Here is a 6499-nt window from a genome sequence, read left to right as displayed (position 1 = left end):
CGAGGGTGCAACAAGTCAGCACCTCAATGTCAGTTGGCTTTTCATAGCCGATCATCGTGTTTCCCTCAGAGCATGCCAGTGCTGTGGCTTTGGCTTTGGTCCATAATAAGTTCATACTAGTAGAGAGAGTCCTAGGACAGTCCATCCGGACAGGGTCGAGAGAGAGGTGAGAAACGTTAGACTCACACATCCACCAGACCAAAATGTGAAACCAGGTGAGACCTAACAAGCACGTCAGGGAAAACTAGAGCAGGTGGCTGTTAGGGCTCTTACCATCACACACACACCCGCCCACGCAGCGCTGGCCCGCAGCCTATCCCCCTGGTATAGCGGGCGTTGATGGTTTTCTGTCTATGATGATGGGCGATTGATAGTGGTGTCGTTAACAGGATGAAAACAATACAGGCAGCAAGCTCTTCTGTGTCTGTGCCCTGGGACAACCGATGAGTGAATGCACACAGGGAATGCGGCCTAGCCTGTTCCAGTCAGGACACCGCGTTGCGTTGCTCCCACAAGCCGAGGAAGCAGTTTCGTCGCACGACATTTGCAGGGACAAACGAGTAAAAACCTGATCGAGTGTTGATCTTGATCTTGACAGTGCTACTGAAGACCTTAACGTTCATACTCTTTAACCCGTTGCTCCTCTTACAGTAAATTCATTGCTCTACATGTTTTCTGCAGCAAAAGAGCACAAGCAATTCTGACAACTGACATATGTTTTTTTTTACATATTCCTTTAGCCATTTAAGCTTTATTAAACCAACAGTGGGACCTGCAGGTATCATTTGAAACACACTGTAGCACACAGTACTGTGTTAAAGCCGAGAGGGTTTTGTCTGAGCATGATATCATTATGCAACCTCTGAGACTAGAGCCCTGATTTGTAGGTTATTATGGTATTAATCCAAACCAGTTCAAAGGATTAACTGCAGTTAAACTCTTTTGAATTATCTCAGTAACTGGTCACGTTTTGGCTTCCACATACCTGACATGCCATGGTAAACCAGTAAACCATTATTACACTGTTGAAGACGGTTTGGGACATACATACATTTACAATACTTCATAAACACACTTTTTAAGAGTAGGGGAAATAATGTCTGTCTGGGCCAAATTCCTAAACTGGCCTACCATATTAACATGGCCACCGAATTATCCCCAGCTTCCAAATGGCTCATTTAAAACCTATCTACGTTCTCCTGCAATGCTCCACAGGGCTCTGCTGTAAAATATGTTGTTGTTATAGCTTACTTTCGAAGCTATGCCACATTGTGAAAATGTATGTCTTTTCGAACTGGTAATGAATTTTCAGGACAACCATATGGAGCAGTGTTTCACGGCTGCCACCTGGGTCCTGGTTAGAAAACATCTGTTTTCTTCACTTGGTGGGCCACAAACCTATGCAAACTAACTTTGAACTTTCAATCTTAATTCATCATGAACGGTTGAGCTTCAGTCACTTAGTCGATAAATCAGAGAGTTCAGAGAGTTCAAAAGGCTAGAGTAAGGCCTATTGTATGCATTGGGTCCATCTCTCCTGTCACTAAGGGAGTGTGCGTTTTAGACCACCTGCATAGAGCAACGCCCCTTAATTCCAACACCCATTCTAATCCTGTGTGAACTCCCTTTTATCAGATTATTTCCCTGAACATCAGATAGTTTGTATATACTGTAGAGTGACAGCCGTGAACCTTAAACCCCTTATAATCCTACAGGTGAACACACTCATCAGATGACTCTACTGAATCACAGATAGTACATGCTTTTATCTACTCTCCCTGCCACACCTTAGACATAAATGATAACCACGACAGGTATTCAGACAGGTGAGATCCAACCATTTCTGTGGTTGTAGGTGGCAGACATACTAGTCATTCCGTACATTTTCAGCCCGAGCCAGAACAACTAAGTTGTGTGTGTGAGGTATTTCTTGTTGCATGAGAGAGACTTATATTAGAGACGAAGGCAAGGGAAAGAGATCATATTCCAGTCCACTATACAGACAGAAACGCCCAAAGCGTCAGGTGATGTTGAATTGACATGGGGAAAAGTGTTAAAAGATTGTTGAGTTGAAGGACGGAAAACCATTAGAACATAAATGTGCCTTCTGCTGTACATGCTGTTTTAGACATCTATCTATCTATCTATCTATCTATCTATCTATCTATCTATCTATCTATCTATCTATCTATCTATCTATCTATCTATCTATCTATATAAATAAATATATATATATATATATATAGTACCAGTCAAAAGTTTGGATACACCTACTCATTCAAGGGTTTTTCTGTATTTTTACTGTTTTCTACATTGTAGAATAAAAGTGAAGACATCAAAACTATGAAAAAACACATATGGAATCATGTAGTAACCAAAAAAGTGTGAAACATATCAAAATATATTTGAGATTTTACATTCTTCAAAGTAGCCACACTTTGCCTTGATGACAGCTTTGCACACTCCTGGCATTCTCTCAACTAGCTTCACCTGGAATGCTTTTCCAACAGTCTTGAAGGATTCCCACATATGCTGAGCACTTGTTGGCTGCTTTTCCTTCACTCTGCAGTCCAACTCATCCCAAACCATCTCAATTTGGTTGAGGTTGGGTGATTGTGGAGGCCAGGTCATCTGATACTATCACGTTTCAAGGTAAGACCCAGATGCAGACAAAGTCAAATCAACAAAATTTTATTAATCTAACAGGGGCAGGCAAAATACAGGTCAAGGGCAGGCAGGGGTCAGTAACAGGAGACAAAGGGCTGTGAGATATGTGTCCTTTCATGGACACATGAAAGGTGGGGTGTATACGAAGGGTACGGGGCAACAGAAGAATAATAGCAGAGGGGCTAATAATTTTAGAGATGGGAAACGGGCTGATAAACCAGGGGAAGAGTTTGCGGGATTCCACCTGGAGGGGCAGATCCCAGGTGGATAGCCATACCTTCTGCCCGAGATGATACTGGGGAGCCTGGGTCCAATGGCGATCCGCTTGTCTTTGATACCTAGAGGTGGTCTTGAGGAGGGCCGACCGGGCTCTCCTCCAGATACGACGACAGCGGCCGACAAACATCTGGGCAGAAGATATTCCGACCTCTTTTCCCTGCCTGGGGAAGAGCGGCCTGATACCCCATAAAATGGCGATAGGGCCTTGGAAGAGAAGGGAAGGGTGTGTTCCACCCACACAAGCTGCTGGCTCCAGATGGTGGGGTTGGCAGAGACCAGGCAACGCAGGCTAGTCTCAAGGTCCTGGTTGGCTCGCTCTGACTGGCCATTGGACGACTGGGGGTGGAACCCAGAGGACAGGCTGGCTGACGACCCAATGCAGAACGCCTTCCAGAACTGAGGACCCCGGTCGGAGACCATGTCCACGGGCAGTCCATGGATCCGGAAGATGTGCTGCACCATGAGCTGGGTTGTCTCCTTGGCCGAGGGTAGTTTTGGGGAGGAATGAAGTGGGCGGCCTTGGAAAACAGGTCGACCACTGTCAGGATGGCAGTGTTGCCCTCAGACGGGGGAAGACCCACGACGAAATCCAGGGATATGTGGGACCAGGAATGGTGAGGGACAGGCAGTGGTTGCAGAAGACCAGCCGGAGCTTGCCGAGGAGTCTTGTTCTGAGCACAGACTGTGCAGGTGGCGCCAAGCACGGCGACATCCGGGACCATGATAGGCCACCAAAAGCATTGTCGCATGAAGGCCTAGGGTCTGACGGGAGCCCGGGTGGAAGGCAAGCCTAGAGGAATGGGCCCACTCCAGGACCGCAGAGCGGACAGCATCAGGCACAGACATCCGGTTATCTGGGCCCCCCACAGGGTTTCGGGTGGGACTGCTGCACTTCCTTGACCTGTTTCCCTATACCTCAGCTGAGTGCCGTCATCAGGCACGAGGTGGGAAGGATGGTCTCAGGCTCTGGGGTGGTAACTGTGGGGCTATAGTGGCGAGACAGGGTGTCCGGCTTGACGTTCTTGGACTCTGGCCGGTAAGAGAGGGAAAAGTTGAACCGGGTAAACAGCAGGGCCCATCTTGCTTGCCTGGAGTTGAGGCTCTTGGCGGTGCGGAGATACTCCAGGTTTTTGTGGTCGGTTCACACAATGAACGGATGTTCCGCCCCTTCCAGCCAGTGCCTCCATTCCTCCAACGTCATCTTCACTTTGAGAAGCTCTCGATTCCCCACATCGTAGTTCCTCGCTGTTGCGTTGAGGCGGTGGGAGAAGAAGGCGCAGGGATGCAGCTTAAGGTCCAGGGCAGAACGTTTTCCACAGTGCCGTGAAAAAGTATTTGCCCCTTTTATTTTAGCCCATTTTTTATACTGAATGTTATAAGATCTTCAACCAAAACCTAATATTAGATAAATTGATACTTATTTTATTTATTTAATTAACAAAGTTTTCCAAAGCCCAATACCCTTGTTTGAAAAGTAATTGTCCCCTTACACTCAATAATTGGTTGTGCCACCTTTATCCGCAATGACTGCAACCAAATGCTTCCTGTAGTTGTTGATCAATCTCTCACATCGCTGTGGAGGAATTCTGGCCCACTCTTGCATGCATAGCTGTTTTAACTCAGCGACATTTGTGGGTTTTCAAGCATGAACTGCTCGTTTCACGTCCAGCCACAACATCTCAATTGGCGTCAAATCAAATCAAATCAAATGTTATTGTCACATGTGCCAAATACAACAGATGTAGTAGACCTTACCATGAAATGCTTTCTTACAAGCCCTTAACCAACAATGCAACTTTAAGAAAATAAGAGTTAAGAAATGTTTACTAAACAAATTAAAGTTTAAAAAAGTAACACAATAAAATATCAATAACGAGGCTATATACATGGGGGACTGGTACCGAGTCAATGTGGGGGGTTATAGGTTAGTCGAGGTAATATGTACATGTCGGAAGGGGTAAAGTGACTATGCATAGATAGTAGAACAGCGAGTAGCAGTAGGGTAAAAAAACGGGTGGGGAGGGGTCAATGCAAATAGTCCGGGTAGCCATTTGATTAATTGTTCAGCAGTCTTATGGCTTGGGAGTAGAAGCTGTTAAAATCTCTTAAGGATCCGCACCTTTTTTTCAATTTTCGCCTAAAATGACATACCCAAATCTAACTGCCTGTAGCTCAGGCCCTGAAGTAAGGCTATGCATATTCTTAGAACCATTTGAAAGGAAACACTTTGACGTTTGTGGAAATGTGAAAGGAATGTAGGAGAATATAACACAATCAATCTAGTAAAAGATAATACAAAGAAAAAACCAACTGTTCTTTTTAATTTTATTTGTACCATCATCTTTGAAATGCAAGAGAAAGGCCATAATGTATTATTCCAGCCCAGGTGCAATTTAGATTTTGGCCATTAGATTGCAGCATGTGCAAAGTTTTAGACTGATTTAATTGTTTTTATTTGATCTCACCTTTATTTAACCAGGTAGGCTAATTGAGAACAAGTTCTCATTTGCAACTGCGACCTGGCCAAGATTAAGCAAAGCAGTTTGACACATACAACAACACAGAGTTACACATGGAATAAACAAACATACAATCAATAATACAGTAGGAAAAATGTATATACAGCATGTGCAAATGAGGTAGGATAATTGAGGTAAGGCAATAAATAGTCAGTTTTAAAAAGTAATTACAATATAGTAATTAAACACTGGAATGGTAGAATGTGCAGAAGATGAATGTGCAAGTAGAGATACTGGGGTGCAAAGGAGCAAGATAAATAAATAAATACAGTATGGGGATGAGGTAGATTAGATGGGCTATTTACAGATGAGCTATGTACAGCTGCAGTGATATGTGAGCTGGTCTGACAGCTGGTGCTTAAAGCTAGTGAGGGAGGTAAGAGTCTCCAGCTTTAGTGATTTTTGCAGTTTGTTCCAGTCATTGGCAGCAGAGAACTGGAAGGAGAGGCGGCCAAAGGAAGAATTGGCTTTGGGGGTGACCAGTGAGATACAGTGGGGCAAAAAAGTATTTAGTCAGCCACCAATTGTGCAAGTTCTCCCACTTAAAAAGATGAGAGAGGCCTGTCATTTTCATCATAGGTACACTTCAACTATGACAGACAAAATGAGAGAAAGAAAATCCAGAAAATCACATTGTAGGATTTTTTATGAATTTATTTGCAAATTATGGTGGAAAATAAGTATTTGGTCAATAATAAAAGTTTATCTCAATACTTTGTTATATACCCTTTGTTGGCAATGACAGAGGTCAAACGTTTTCTGTAAGTCTTCACAAGGTTTTCACACACTGTTGCTGGTATTTTGGCCCATTCCTCCATGCAGATCTCCTCTAGAGCAGTGATGTTTTGGGGCTGTTACTGGGCAACACGGACTTTCAACTCCCTCCAAAGATTTTCTATGGGGTTGAGATCTGGAGACTGGCTAGGCCACTCCAGGACCTTGAAATGCTTCTTACGAAGCCACTCCTGGCGGTGTGTTTGGGATCCTTGTCATGCTGAAAGACCCAGCCATGTTTCATCTTCAATGCCCTTGCT

Source organism: Oncorhynchus nerka, linkage group LG15 (assembly GCF_034236695.1).
Source record: "Oncorhynchus nerka isolate Pitt River linkage group LG15, Oner_Uvic_2.0, whole genome shotgun sequence".
Taxonomy (NCBI): Eukaryota; Metazoa; Chordata; class Actinopteri; order Salmoniformes; family Salmonidae; genus Oncorhynchus; species Oncorhynchus nerka.
This window is presented reverse-complemented; position numbering follows the sequence as displayed.